This window comes from Dermacentor albipictus, chromosome 2 (assembly GCF_038994185.2).
Source record: "Dermacentor albipictus isolate Rhodes 1998 colony chromosome 2, USDA_Dalb.pri_finalv2, whole genome shotgun sequence".
Taxonomy (NCBI): Eukaryota; Metazoa; Arthropoda; class Arachnida; order Ixodida; family Ixodidae; genus Dermacentor; species Dermacentor albipictus.
Window position 1 is genome coordinate 65,212,594 of NC_091822.1, and position 15,911 is coordinate 65,228,504.

A 15,911-nucleotide genomic window follows, 5' to 3' on the forward strand; every position below is an offset into this window, starting at 1 on the left:
GTGGTCGGAGTAACACGAGAAAAACGTATGCGCTCTGGCTATATCTATAGCTCTGGCGGCCCACGGTTAGGTTAACGAGAAAAAAAAATTGAAGAGGCTCAATGTGTCCTTGCGAATAAAAGTCAAAGTAGAAAAAAGTAAATAAAGACGTAGTTACCTTAGCTGGATGTAGTGCCTCGACATCGATGCTATGGCATAGGTGAAAAAAAATGTTGATGTTTTTTTGTGTGACGTGACGGCACAAAATAACCACCACAAGGCTTCGTCTTATCGCACCTTGCTGCGTGCTTTGTCAACTCGTCTGATAGTGTGTTGATTTGGCTTGTCTCGCTGTATGTTCCGATGTAAGACTTTAGAAAATCAAACCACATTTGGCGTCAAATGTTTATAACAGCATTAATCCCACAAAGTTCCGCAATTGAAAATCTAAAGCACAACGTTGTAAATGTCAATGCACCTTTCACGTCAAAAGTTTATGGGAACTTTATACCACAAATTTTCGGAATTGAAATCCGTGCGCACCGTAGATTCCGCGGCCTCCGCGAGATGACATGGCGAGCCCTTTCGCCATCAAAGCGCCCTTGAAACTTTGTGCTTGTATGGGGCTGCTTCCGTTATGCGCCTCCCGGTACGTGGACGTTGCCGTGAAATCCAGCCCCATTTCGCAATGTTCGCGGTGAAATGTCTTTTCGAGCGTGAAAACGACATTCTAGATAAAATCCAGAATGATTTCCCGTGCCTGGGGTTGCTTTGGTCGGCAGTGCATGGACAGAACGAAAAAATTTCGAGGGGCGGGGGGGGGGGAGGGGGGGAGAGGCTGAAGCCCCATAAGACCCCCTCCCCCCCTGGCTATGCCCCTGGTCATTGCGTATATAGGCTGAGACCGTCAGGCGGGAAAGGCAACGCCCTATCAGCGCAAGCCAAGGCCAACATCGACAGCTTTCCGCTTCCAGGTGCTTGCCGAGTCAGGCAGTTAATGGAAGGAGTTAGTTCTTTCAAATCACATCTAATACAGCTGGTGTCGTGGCACGCAGTCACGTAAGTACGCGGTATATTTCTTATTTTGTGCGCTATAGTTAAAGCGCTGAGAAAATAATTACGCATGACATGCCGTGCTGAAAGCGAGGGAGTGTGACGGTTTCTTTAAAGCGCACTCATGACTCACAGAGAATTAGTGATGTACTTTGAAACTGTCAAAGAAGTCACAAAAAGGAATACCTACCGTCGTGGCGCCACCGCTAAAGCGCAAAAACCTGGACGTGGAAGTCCGAGATCAATACCGTCGTGGGTCAAATTAAGTTTTATTAAACCACTATTTAATCTTTGTCGCTCCCGGCTACTTTAACGCAGAATACTCTCATAATAATGAAACTGCAGGATTCGAATACTCGATAAATGAAAAAAAAAACAGTGGTACACAGAGCGATGATGATGTATGTATTCACAATTGTTTCCCTCAGTGCTGTTTTCAAGCACAGCAATGTTGCATTTATATTGATAGCAAATCATTAAAAGATGTCATATAATGATGACTAAAGAGAAAAATATGTTTATGAAGGCAGGCAGGTGAACCACATGTATGCAGTTTCGCTTCGCTACTTTGCATAGGGACAGGAATGGCACGGGGATCGAAAGAGAGCCGAGCAGGAAGAAAGCACTTAAAGCGCGTACGCTGTCAGCAGCACGCTCAAAGTAGACCGCAAGAGCTTCAGCAGCGCAGCTAATGGCTTTCCGCGCGGGGTTAGTTTAGGAGCAATGACCTAGAGCCTTTTATTGTCGTACTTGGCGATTATTCAGCCTATATGCATAGGGTGCCTCGATGCTCTTGCTCTAGCAGGGGCGCGCACAAAAAAAAAGAACCCCGTAACTACACCCCTCACTCGCCTCACGGCTCAACAGCTGGAGCAGCCGCTAAGTAGGTGTACGAATGTCTCGTCACGGGGAAATGGGTCACACCTAGAAAATGAGGAAGGCGTATATGGGCGTTGGTAAATGCGGCGCCGAGACTGAAATGGTACGACATGGCCTGTCCACGTCGTGGCAGCACAGGCGGTAGACGTACAATTGTCGACGCAAGGGATGACAAGACGTAAACGGGACATGGTGAAAACGTTCGAGTCCCCAGGCACGATGTCCACACACGGGACGTCGAACGTAGCCGAGTTACGGTGTTAGTACGCGAGAAGCGGAATCAAAACGCAGCGACAACTCTCGAGTGCCGATGGGGGGGAAACGAGGCGAAACGTCAAACCTTCTTGCCCGTGTAATTTGTCTCTGCTACCCGAAGGCTATTTTGGTTCCGCTTGGCGACGGAAATGAACTTTGTTAATTGATTGTAGCGCCGTGTGGGCGCAATGTTTGACTCCCTGTTCCCTTGTGGTTCTCGCCCTAAAGACGCTCGCCTTTACATGAGCAAACGAGCCCACATCGCAACCTTAGCGCATTTTTCAGCGCGTGTTTCGTCGTTCTCTGCCCGACCAATTTATTATTCCTCCCCAATATGAATCGTCTCTGCTAGGCCATCGTCATAAGGTCGGAGCTCCGTCATGCAGGAACGGGGCTTTCTTTCTGTCGCTCCTATACATGACGAACATCTTAAGAGTGAATCTGCGCGACTAATGAGCCTGTTGGCCGGAAAGAACGACGCTGTGGTGTGTGGGGTGCAACTACAGCGTCGAAGAGCAGTATCTGCAGTCACATCGCCACGTTTCCGCTCCAACAATAAACATTGAACCAGATATTCTCGCACACGCACAAGACAAACTGGTAAGCTCGACGGGACAAATTGCCCGCCAAAATAAGGCGGCGAAAGTTCAATCATCTGCAAAAATATGTTTGCCGCAGAAAATCAATTTCTCGGGTGTAAATAAAAACCAGAAGAACCACGCCGAATCATCGGAAAGCAAAAACCAAGAATGTTGAACGCTACAGGTTTAAATGAATACGAATTAATGAAAAATAAACTGCGAAAAGAAATCATGTGAAATTACGCAATGAAGTAACCTGATTAGTAGGTGAAATTCCGCATATGTTCTCGCATTTACAGTGATGTCAATTACCGCTAAACAATATCGTATATCTCGAACGGAGAGATTCCACATGATTCGGTCTCTCGCTTCCGTTCTCTTCAACTTGGTCTTCCTTCATTCGCCTGGAATGGAGCCTACAAATCAACCCATAGATCAATTTTCAAATATATATGCTGACGACGTTGACCACATGGTCTACAAGAGACGTCAACATACAGCAACGCAGAGTGCAGCAAGCCTTGGACGTTCTCGACGCCTAGGCCCGCGGTGGAGGTTTGAAAATTGCTATGAAATCGTGTTTCCCCCACGTAGCAAACAAGTCTTGTCGTAAACGGCTCTCTCAAAGTAATTTCCAGCTTCATCTCCCGACGTACCCGTTGCCTGAGGTAGAAGGAGTACGGATTCTTGTTTCCGATATTCACAAGTCCGGGACACTATATCCGAGTGGCTAAGCAAAATAAAGACAACTTCACTGGCAACCCTCCACCTCACACGAGAGATTGATTGCCCCTAAGTGTGGCGGCGCACGTGCTCATACAACACGTAACGTTGTTCGGTCTTTAACAGAACCACGCATAATCTACCAGACGCAGCTTCATCGCCTTATAGGGTGGTGATTAATGATCTCGATCTGGTTCCACTACTTCATGGTATGCCATTAAGTAGTGGAATGAGGTGCTCTCATGCGCATTTCCCCTCCGTTCACTGTTCAATAACGCGCCTAGCTGAACATTATAGTGGAATTGGCAAATTGGCAGCAACGAGTGCGCGAATTAAAGATACAACATGTTTCAGTCGCTGTTGAACTGTACGACATTTTCACAAAGCGGCACTATTGGTACCTTAAGTTGATGACTTGCCCCCCGCGGAGTTCACTACCGTGACAGGTAACAAATCACTCAACGGTAAAAAGAAACCCAAGCCTAAAGTGCCTCTGCATATTGATGTTCCATTGGACTAATGTATGTTGTACACGGAGGTTGCTATTACACGTCGTGGCGTGCGCAGAGCATGGATCAGCCCTAGTCACTAGCGTCCGCAAGGAAAGAAAAGAACCTATACGATGTATGTCTATGACTCTACTCTGTTTCTTCTACAGACCATAGATGACGCCAGCCAGATAGCCTGACTATTATCAGACATCACGTAGACACACATATACACTGATTCCTTCAATTCCATCAAACAATTGAAGCGAGTTGCTAAAGCTACATTAGTTTGTCAGAAGCTGCGTGCGCTTCACAACAATTCGCCTTTGATTGTTCACTTACACTGGATATAAGGACAACAGCTCGGACCCTTTCAGGGCCGTGGAAATAACAAAGCGCACAACAGCACGAAGAACAACATGCATCCGCCACCGCCACTTCCTGAGCCAGACTCATTTAGCATTCTCCCAGAGCCCCCCCAAAAACGTTCCGCCCCCGACGCAACACCACTGCCTGCGCGAAGCACCCGCTGGTTCGCGCACAGTTTCTTTTTTTGAAGGTCCATGTGATTGAGAGATGGCTTGTAGAGATGGGAGACAACTTGAGATCAGCTATTCTAGCCTCTAAGTAGCTGTGATTCACTTTTCTTAATGGAATGAGCGGAACAACAGTGCATATTGCCGCAAGTATGGCTGCACTTGTCTCAAACCTCACCTGCTTCAGATCATCAATGGCAAACATGCGCCGATTAGCAAAAGAGATTATTGAAGAAATAGTATAAGTAAACTAGAGATTTAGTGAATTTTTTTTTAATGCAAATAACGTCCTTTTCATCAAGTATAGTCTACCTAAAGCTGCGAAATTGGACAATCTGCAGCAGGCATTCGCTTAAAAAGATTATGTTCAGATTATAAAAAAAGTGCACTTTTATATAGGTATAATCTACAAGGAAGACAAGGAATACCTTTAAAAAACGAGTCACTATTAGGTACGTGCATTCTTTTGACCGAACAGTCAGCACGTATTCTTAACAATTTCGACCAAGTTGTGGATTTTATTTGCGCTTTCGAAAGGTTGTCCGCTGCTTCGCTTAAATTTACCTATGCGCACTACCACGCGAACGTGCAGCAGTTCATGTCGCGTTGGATCCTCGATCCCGTTGCGTCGCAAACATTCGTTTATACTTTCTTGATAACATGTGTAATCCTTTGTATAATCGTGCAAATTATGTGGCTAACGTTACGTATTGTCATTGCGCTATTTCAAGTGAATGGTGATGGGTTTTTTATTTTTTATTTTATTTTATTTTATTTATTTTTTTTTGTCACCCACCTGCCGTCTAAAGCGTTCCCCAGCTCAGTCAGGGTGTTTACACAAGCTTTCAGCTAGTGAATTTTTTCCTCGGTTCGTTTTTTTTTTTTTTCACTAGAACAAAATGAAGTGATTAAACGTTTTGATTTGCCTGTGTGTGAAAGAGTGGAGGAGAAACGACACCTTATCCGCCATTTACACAGTCTGGACTGCGAGGATTGCAATGTACATGTGACTGCAGAACACGTGCTGTACATCTACCCGCGGTCTGTTGTTGACAGACATTCCCCGGCGGAGCCTTTGTCAAAGTTAACAGTGAACCTTTGACGAAAAGGTTCTCTTGGGAGCTCGGCCCGATTCTCATTAGCGTGATGTTCCAAAGGTCCTCGTCAAATTCTTGCAAGAGAGCGGCTTGAATTTGAGACCTTGAGGAGTCTTCGCTGTAGAAGTTCATTCACCACCATTTTCGTCCGCATCATCAAGACCTCTCTCTTTCTTTCTCTCACTCATGTTACTCCCATTTCCTTTCCACAATTTCAGTAGCAGATCAGAACTTTGATTCAGGTCAACCTCTCAGCTGTTCTACAATTTTAAACCTCTCTCTTTCCGCACCGGCATGCAAATGAGCGCCGAGGGAATGCAAGCCGGTGCCTCGCTGCTGCGACACCGTTTGTGCGGGGCTGCACGAACAATTGTGCTCGGGACCCCCGGCTTGTTACGACCGGCACTCAAGGTGTTCCGTTCGGTCGCCTGGCCACTTTACTGCAGCGGCCGAAATTTATTACACTGTTGGTCTTGCGTTCTATTTCCTTGGCCAACTTGGATAAAATTTTAGCGCTGGCGAACGAGGTGATCACCCTTGTTCGCCAGAGCTAAAGTGTTATCCAGTTCGAATGTGAACGTGCCCAACATACAGCATTAATTTGTGAGTATGCGTGAAAACGCAGATACGTGTCTAATTCGGTACTTCCATTATTGTTGCTTTTGACGATGAACCGCGCCAGTGCCTTGTGCTCTTTCTCTACAGGTTGCTCGCCGCTGCAGTTTGCTTCTCAGCAGCAGCTACGCCCACATCTCCCTCCCTCTACCCGCCACCCACAGCAATTAATGGAAACCGATTTCGAAGGCCATAATCCGCCGTACAATAAACGTCGGAGTGAACCAGGTAATCACAGTTGCCTAGTTTTGGACTTCACTGTTTGAGAGGGGCGCTAACGACGGCAACTTTGTATGTTTATTCTTTTGTTCAGATAAACCAACAGTGCCAAGCATTATATTGAACGTCTTGAACCACTGAATGCATGAGATATTGTGACGGAATTTCAGAAAAATCAACTCAGTTGTAAGCGTAAAATCTTGCTGTGTTTCGTTTTTTAGGGCAAAACGCGGGTCACTGCACACGTCCAAGCCCTTGACCGTAATGATGGTAAACCGAGAAACCACTCGATACCGCACTGTGAGACTCGGCGGTCGCTGAGCCAGAAGTGCTACCCTTTTGGGGTCAATTGAACGTCACGGCTCGTCATGGACGTAGCGTCAGATTAGGCCTGGCTAGCTGGATCAGTTTTAGCGTTATTTGCTCTTGCCGTTACTTAAACAAAACACAGTCGAAACAAACAAACAAGCAAACAAGAAAGCCGCCTGCGTCCCGCGTGCGGCACCGTGACGTTGTAAACGGCAGAGCGCGTTTTCTTTGTGCGCCGGTGCGAACACCGACCGACGCCCGCTCGACCGGTCTCGTCTTCTCTAAACGAGGGCGCGCGAGCACGAGATGAGAAAGAAACGGCCCTGCCAACGCGTACAACAGTTGCGTGACAGGGTCGTCGACGCCTGTGTCCTCCTCGAAACGGCGTCTTCGTGGAAAGGCATACAGCGACCGAACGGGTGCCAATTAGGGTTGCGCGACGACCTTTTGGAAGCTGTCGGTGGCCCTCTGCCGTTCTGCGAAGACGGTTCGTTAGCACTGGTCTCGCAGTCTTGCAATGACGAACACCCGGGGGTCGGCGGCAACAACTTGACGCCTCACTCGCGGTTCATCTCGCCGTGACGCCGAAGGTGCCAAAGGTCATCATTATATATAGCACACGTGCAACAAAGGGCTCGGTGCACGCGCACGGACGCGCAATGCGAAAGGTCGCAAAAGTTGGGCGCGTGTTCGGGTTAAACGTGACCTCGCTGGCACGGTGGTGCCCGCGTCTAGCCACGCATTTGCGGATATTCCGCGGCAGCAGGTATGAAAGCAAGGTGTAGATCGCGAGGTCGCTCGATACAGCATCGCAGCGAAGCCCTTTGACACCCGTAGAACGTACGCGGCGGATGAGCAAGAAAGAATGAGTTCCTGGGTCAATCTTACGTTTTGCGTCGGTCGTGTCATCTCTAGAAGAACGGCTCAGGAGTTGCGGCTTTCAGGACAGGCCTGGCAAAAAAAAAAAAATGTTGTTATTTGACTCAAGTAGATGAGACCACTGTAATCCAGTAGAAACTTAGTTTCAAGGTTCCTTTGACTAAACCTTTGGAGGCGTTTGCCCATCAGTGTTGCTTCCAGACCAGCACGTCCTTTAAGGACTCCGCGAAAGAAAGGTAGCCCTCTGACTCCTATTCTGAGTAGTACAGCTGGCTTGACGCCCGGGCGCATTGTTTTTGAATAAACCCACAGCGGCCTGAGGGCCGTTTCATCTGCCACAGAACGGCTAAGAAGTGCCAGCTTTTAAAAGTGAAACAAAACTATGATACCACAAACCGTTTGATCTGTCGCACAATGGTTCAGAAATTACGGCTTTTAGAAGTGAAACCCAGAACAAAGCCACCGCATGGACTCAAAGGACGGGCAATTCGCAGACCATAATGCCAGATCCTATATGGTCCCCATGTACCAGGCTATGAAAAGGACGCTGAAGTAGCGCCCGGTAGAAAAAAAGCAGAGACGACAACGACGTCGCGGCGACTGCTCTTATAAAGTGCTTTTATACGTCCTCTACACCGGCTTTCCCTGCCCCTACTAGGCCGTGACAATATCTGTGTCTCACTGGAGGCATAGGTCATCTCCCGCTGCACTCGGCCGTATGCACAGACGTGCCCGGTAAGATGTCCGATTGTTCTGCGCGCCGTGAAGGAAGGTCGTAAAAGGAGCGAGTTCACAAAAGTGGTCTCACCCTATCAAGGTTCCCGCCGCTGCACCTCGTGCTCTAACCCCCCCCCCCCCTGTGTGGGGTCTCTCATTACGCGGAGAAACCCGTCGCTACTACGGTGCACTTTAGATTCGGACACCTCCCCGGTGTCCTTTTCTAGCGTTGCCTTTTCTCCCACTTGACGAAAATAAAAAAAACAAGTAAGAGAGATAGAAGCTTGACCTCTGAAACAATCCGACCCTGCCCTCGTCCTCCGAGAGTCATTCCGGAGCCGTTTAAGGTAGCGCCTCGCACATGGGCTCGGAGCCACTTCCGCTGCGCATGCGTGCAACATGCCGTGGCCACGGCACAGAGACGGAGGCCGAAGGGGGCGCCCTCTGGAGCTTGATCGTCTCTGTAATCGCCGCCGCTGGCGCATGCAGCTTGCGGTCATGCGACGCGCTGGCAGCGCAGCGCTGTGTATAGCGCATGCGTGGGGAGGTTTAGGGGCGAATGAATCGCATGGCTGCACCCGATGATGGGATACTCTTTTTATAATCTTATTTTTATTATTTTATTCGTTCTTAAATATTCCTTTTCCTCTTCTTCTGATTCTTCCTTTCTTTTCTTCTCTTTTATTTCCTTTTCTTTTCTTTTCTTTTGAATTTTTGTTCGCCAGTCTACCTGGCATGGCCGGTGGCGTCCGCTATTACGAACGCATATCTGTCTGTGTTGTGCAAACCCTCTCTCTCGCCCGAAACGAGTCTGTTTCCTTTTTATCCCTCTCTGCTTCTGAACTTCTCAAGCTTTGGTATGTGGCATGATACGAATGGAAAAAAGGACCTCTTTCTTGTATGCCTCAGCAGGAGCGAGCAATCTTCTAATTTTGGGAGGATACCAGTCTGATATGGAAACGAGCAGGATGGCAGTGAAGAGAAGCAACACCTTCCTGGTCGCGTCGACGTAACCGTTTTTATCACGTTTTTTTTTTTTCTTTACAACGCTGCTCTGCTCACTCAAATATGGGAGCCCGAATCGTCTCATCGCATGCCAGGTCCATCGAGCGGAACCGGCCATTCAGCACACTTGCGAGTCCCCATAAACCGGCGGTTTCTATTCTTTCTTAAAACTCCCTTCTCGATACTACCTGCGCCTACCGTCTCCAGACCAGCTCCCTTCCCACGACTTCGAGTTCCTTTCGTTTTGTAGCCGTAGTATACACACTGCCGACCGTGCATTCCCGCTGCTGTTTTCTTTCGCCCGTTTTCTGCCTGCTGCCGTTCTAGCTCCGCTTTCCGTGCGCCTGTATCGTTGCCCTTTCTTCACGCTTCGCGCCACACGAACAGAAGGATCGGCCGCTCGCGTGTGACGGTCGTTGCGTCATCGGAGACAACGGTAACAAAGACGGGCGCCGGCCATTTTCGAAACTGCAGCCTTTCCAGTGCGTGATGCTTCGCCATCGCGTGCGCCGCGCGCTCGCGCGGGCGGACGTTCGGACGTCCTTGGGCGCCGTCCGCGGGGCATGCGTCTGCCCGGCTAAAGCTGCTCGAAGAACGCTGGAATGGACCGTGGAAAGAAACGGGCGGACATTACGGTTCGCCCGAGACTTACAAGAGGTCACGAGAGGTCCGTGGCGCACTGATCGTGCCCGGCAGACGGCACGCTTCTTGCGGCCGTCTGTTGTTGCAACCACGTATAGTGTGCAGCGGGAACGCGTCGTCTGCTCCGCGCTATCCAGCCCTGATTGTCTTCTACCCTTTCGACAGCGCTTAGCCTGGCTTAGCGGCACACCGCGCACGCGGAAGCAGGCTATCGCAAGACTTGCGCACAACTTAAGCCGGTCGAGGGTATAATGGCTCGTTGCGAACGTATTAGGCCCGCTGTGGGCTTAGCCTCATTGAGAGGCAACCCTCTTATAATTAAGCCTGACAAGATCGGGGACAAGAAGATCGTGGAGCCATTTCCAAGGCGTTCTCGTCCTTCGCACTCGTGCGTACGTACGCACTTCCTTCTTATTGCTTCTTCTGCTCGTCAATCCTTTTGTGCATATGGACGGCACGGCGTATACAGTAAATCCCTAACTCCCAAGGCGTGGTAAGGGTGGTTGGTTCCGAAGTCACTACACGACATGTCAAGTTTACTAGCAAAAATGCATGCACAATGCATAGGTCAAAGATTACACATATTCAGTAGGAGGCCTAAATGTGAAAACTGCCAGAGGGCCTCCGATCCGAATACGAGCATATTCGATCAAATTGCCGGAGCTTCAGTTGCCGCCGGCAATGAGCAATATACCTGAGGTGGACAAGAGCGGTGCGTTCGCAGATGCACAAGGTGTCGCTGGGTCCCGGGGTAAGGAGTGCCAGAGCGATCTCCAGAGCCTCAGACAGTAAGGCGCAGAGCTTTTTTTTTTATATCACGTCAGGTCATGCTTGTTTTTCCTTCACCAAAAAAGAAGGAACAGCCCCATAAAAGTTACTACGTACAGTGGCTTCACAGGGCGGCTGCCCCCAAGGTTTGACAGTAGTGTATAGCAGTATATACTTCAATATTAGCAAATACTACAACAGCCTACTTTCGGATGAGCGCACAGCAAGAAAAAGAGAACGCAGATATACGTAGCGGCAACACGTGGTATATCTGCTAAAATCTTAAATGCTCATACAGTGAAATTACGATGATTAAACAAAAAATTTTAGCAGGGACACTTAGCACTGCTTACGTGGGGGAATGCGAAAGCATTACGCCGTTCGTAGACCTTGGAACGTCACCAAAGCGCTCATTTTATTCACTCAGGACGTGACGCCTCCTCCTCCCCATTGGCTGCGCCGTCACGTGGCCAATGACGCACGCATTAGGCCACACATTTAAGGCCGATTTACGCTCGAGCCGCCCATCGCCGCAAGCCGCACCGCACGCGTACGGTCGCGCGAAAGATTGCACGTATCAAACACTTGTGCACAAATTTCGGTTTACAATGTGTAAGGTATACACTGTGCACACATTGTAAACCGAAATTTGTGCACAAGTGTATAGCAGAGATGTATAGCAGTGCACAAGTGTATAGCAGAGATAAGTGCAATCTTTTGCGCGACCGCACGCGTGCGGTGCGGCTTGTGGCGATGGGCGGCTCGAGCGTAAATCGGCCCTTAGTAGGCCAGAACCACATGGAGCCGCCTTGGTGTTGGGGAAACGTGCTCGACTCGCACGCCGAAGATACAGGCTTGATTCGTCCCCGCACCAAAATATATCAAATTTTCTTTTCGAAGTCATTAATTTACTTTGTTTACAGGAACCTCCATGATAAATTTGACTCCAATCCCAGCATTCGTTGACGTATTCTTACTCTTTGCGTGGTCGCTGTGATATAAAGTTTGTAAACAGGGATGAAGTGCCTCAGACAGGCTGGCCAACGTTTCGATAGGAGGACCTATCTTCGTCAAAGGCGGCCTCGTCATCCTCGGCGTGTTAGTTTTAAAGGGTTAGTGCAGTGACGTCACGTGCGGGTGTTGTCGCTGGCGGCTGGTTTTAAAGAGAGAGATCACAAGAGGGAACAGGCGCTGTCGTCCGACGTCTGTGAGCCTCAAGAGCGTGAGAGTGGGCACGCGGGGAGAAAAGAGAAAAAATAGAAGCAGAAAAAAAGCGAAAAAAAAGGAAAAAAAAAGAGAGGGGAGCGAGCCAGGGCGGCACCAAGACACAAAAAGGGGGGGGGGAGTGAAAGAAAAAGAAAGAGAAAAATGAAATCTTTAAGAAATACGGGGCCTTGGGAGCGTGTTGGGGATGCGAAAGGTTAGGAGGTGTTCAGGGGGAGTCGTTGACGGCATGTTTTTGAGGCATTAGAACGGCCGGTCAAGCGGTCTGTGCGCGAGTCGCGAGTAACACATGAGACAGAAAAGAAGGAGAAAACCCAGACACACACACACACACAAAAAAAAACATGAGTTGAAAGTGACTTGAGTAGCATAGTAGTAATAGGTCGAGTAATTTTGAAATAGTTAAGTTGGCGACGAGGAGTCTGCGGTGCAATGATATGCAATTTATCTTTCAGCCATGCCGATTACGACGCATTTTCGCTCAATGGGGCATATAAGGCTTGCGCAGTAAAACCAAAAGTCACACAAAACAGACTGACGATAAAAGTACAAGCTTCTCCGAGGGAGAGCTGGCAGTACATAACTTGGACATGTCTATGGGAATCCGAGAAAACATTGCAGGAATTGCATTCAGGGTCCACTGCATATTTTACAGCGAAGCTGTTAGCCTCTCAGTAGTCGGCTCCGTGAGCAGAAATCAGCATTATCAGCAATGGTCCAACCCTCCACCCCATCCCTCCTAAACCATCAAAAATGCAATGGTTCATCCCTCTCGTAATGCAGAGGCTACAAGCACTCAGCATAGTTAAGCGAGCAGCGCGTACATTGGCTGGAATGTATGCATTATGGGAGGCCTTGGAATTCTCCATCGAAATGCATGCATTCGTTTGGTCGGCGTAGTGCCCCGTGCTATGATTCCTTTCATCATTAGAATCACGCATACAACGTACAGAACAGCGTACGCTTCAATAAAGAACAAGCACAAAACAAGCATCTATTATCATCTGTGAGGGCTCATACCCCCGTAAGCGAGCAAACATGCAACGGCTCATACCCCCGTAAGGCAGAGGCTACAAACGCTCAGCAAAGTGAAGCGAACAGTGCATGCACTCCTTGAAATCGCCCATACAACACACCGAACAGCATACGTTTCAGTAAAGAACAAGCTCAAAACAAGTATCCGAAACATCAATAAAGCATTGCATACACCCCTCAGCAGTTGTAATGGCGCTTTTGTAACAACTTCGCGGGGCATCTAGTTTCGAAAGGCCGAGATGGCAAGTCGGTTTTCTTTCTTTTTTTCTCAGATAGTTCAGAGATACTTGATAGATAGTTTCCAAGAAACAGTGCGAGCTGAAGAGGAGGAAACAATATTTATTTTACTAAAAGAAAAGAAGGCGAGCTGGCTTCCGGCTTCCTGCTTGCGCGAAGGGGAGGGGTCCTCAGTCCAGGAATCCTGCGGCACGCGGGCTTCCGGCCGGGACCCTGGCGCACCAACTGTCGTTGGTCACGTGGGTCCGCGCTGGCCAGCGCGGCCTCCCGCTTTTCTGGTGTGGTGCGTGGGACCGAAGTGGCCTCTTTAACGAGCGAACGCATTTTTGAAGGCGAGGTGCAACTCCGCGTTTAAGAAGCGGGCAGGCCACAGCTGCTCGTGTGCTTCACATTTGATCGAATTGGGTAACATAGCCGCACCGTGAACATAGCCAAGCATTGCCTCACCCTATACGCCAAGGGAGCCTTCGATATCGCTATAGGCAACCGCCAAATGAAGATGGTCTCATGTCATCACGTTCATCACTCGTTGCTCCAATTGTCGCTGTTGAAGGCGATGAACGCAAGTGTCCATTGATTGCCCGTTCTGCTGAGAAACATGGAGCCAAGTTCGAACCAGTGGCGCCTCCGGTAGAAGGAGCAAGCGCGCAAAAAAGTCCACCGCCTTTACCGGTGCACTAGACGGCAGTGACGGGGACCGTGCTCTGCCACGTGTGCACGCAAGTCATATATGAATAATTACTTCTGCAAGAACAGCTGATAGAATTCCTTTTTTATTACGAATGTATATTTCATCGCTTTCTGTATATTATATAATTTTCTTTTTGTCTCGTATATTTTGTATGAAAGTCATATATTGGATGATTAGGAATTTGTCAACCGGGGTGTGACGTCCCGTCCGGAGCTTCCTTAGGGGAAGCTCCAGTTGTTTACATTCCAGAAGTTTACAGATGTTCGCAATTGACCACCTCGCTCTTTTTGAAGTTTCAGTGCTTGTTCTCAGCGTATACTGGAACGGCCGACAGTCCGACTGTTGTGGGTGCTGGCAAACCATGCGTCCAGCACCTGTTGCACACGTGTTCTTGGTGCGACTTTCAACGCCTCTCTGTCCGACGCCTTTGATCCGGCTGGACTCCAGACCATTTTCCTGCTCGTAGATACTGGGACCGTGTCCCCATCCGTCACTGGCGTGTGAAGCCATTCGAAAACTAGTGCAACTATTGAACCAGCCTGAGCGATCGCTTATGTAGGGTATACAACGCTAACGTCATGAAGGCTGCCGTTGGTGTGCACCCAGCACGGTGACAAGCTGGGATTGACCTCTATCCGCTTATCTCCAGCAGCACAGTGGAAGCTGTGTGTAGCATATCCGAATGGCGCACATGACGTCACGAGAATACTCTCTGCGCCCATACAGCTTTTGCGTGCACCTTCCGTTGAGCGCAGAGCGGTCTCTCTGTTCCTATTTTCATGTTTCCATTCCTCGTTTCCCTTACCGCCAGTGTAGGATAGAAAACCGAACGCTCATCTAGTTGACCTCCTCGCCTTTCCTATCCTTATATACTTTCTCTCTCAGTGCAAGAGAGTTGTTGCTCGTGTTTCGTGCAAAGAGAGAGACAGAGAGGTAGAGAGATAAACGGGGTGGGAAAGGTAGGTCGGTGAACTGGAAGACATTGCAGCTTGCTACATTGCACTCGGTGAAGGGGAAGCGGAAATTAAAGGTGGAAAGAATAGCGTAGAGCAAAAGCAAAGGCATGAAAATAAAATAGAGGAGGTTGGGAAGGTCCGTGAGAACTATAATCCACATAGTTATAGCTACACAGTTATAGTGCAGAGAGAGAGACTGTAAACAGAGCACAAGGTAGGAAGGTTAAATTTAAAAAAAAAACGTCCAATAGGCTAACTCTGCACAGCGGGAACGCGCGGGAAAGATAGAAGAAAGAACAGAAAGATGAGAGAGAACGCTTGACTGACTATAGGAGGGACACCACTTTTTCGAGAACGGAAAATGGGCGTCAATTGTGCTCAGGAGCCCCGCGCTGCGACAGTGGCAAAGCAGCGCCCAGTTACACAGCGGCATAAACTTCTCGGCGCTTTAACGAACCGCTCAGCCGAAGCAGTGTTCTGTTGCGCACGATCGGTCCAGTGGTCAACGATGGCGACAGAGTCGTTAAAGGATAAGCATGGCCAAGTGGGACTACGCAATAACGGATAAGCACAATGGGAAAAAAAAACGACGAAAAGAAAGGAGAACGAGAAGCAGACTAAGAGAGAGAGAGAGAGCAGACTGTGCAACAACGGGAAAGGTCCAGCGCCACCGCTTTTCGGCGCGGCCCTAATCCTCGCAGCGGAGCCGAACAATGGGATGTGAGCGGTAAGAAGCGAAGAAAAGCGAAGCGTATATCGGGGTGACTGATCGATTGGCCGCGGCTGATGACTTCCTTTCCCATCGAGGCCACAGGCGGCCGTCTCGAACGGTGACGACGCGAGCTCGCGTGCGCTGCCATGGGCGCGGAGACACGCTACAGCACTCGCCCGGGGTGGAGCGGTTGAGACGCGAAAGGAATTAGAGAATAAAAACAAAAAAGGTGGCGCATACCGTGTTTGCTGCCGTGTAAGTCGGCCTGGGAGACAGTAGCTGAGCGACACGCTCCCTGCTTTTCCGCTGGC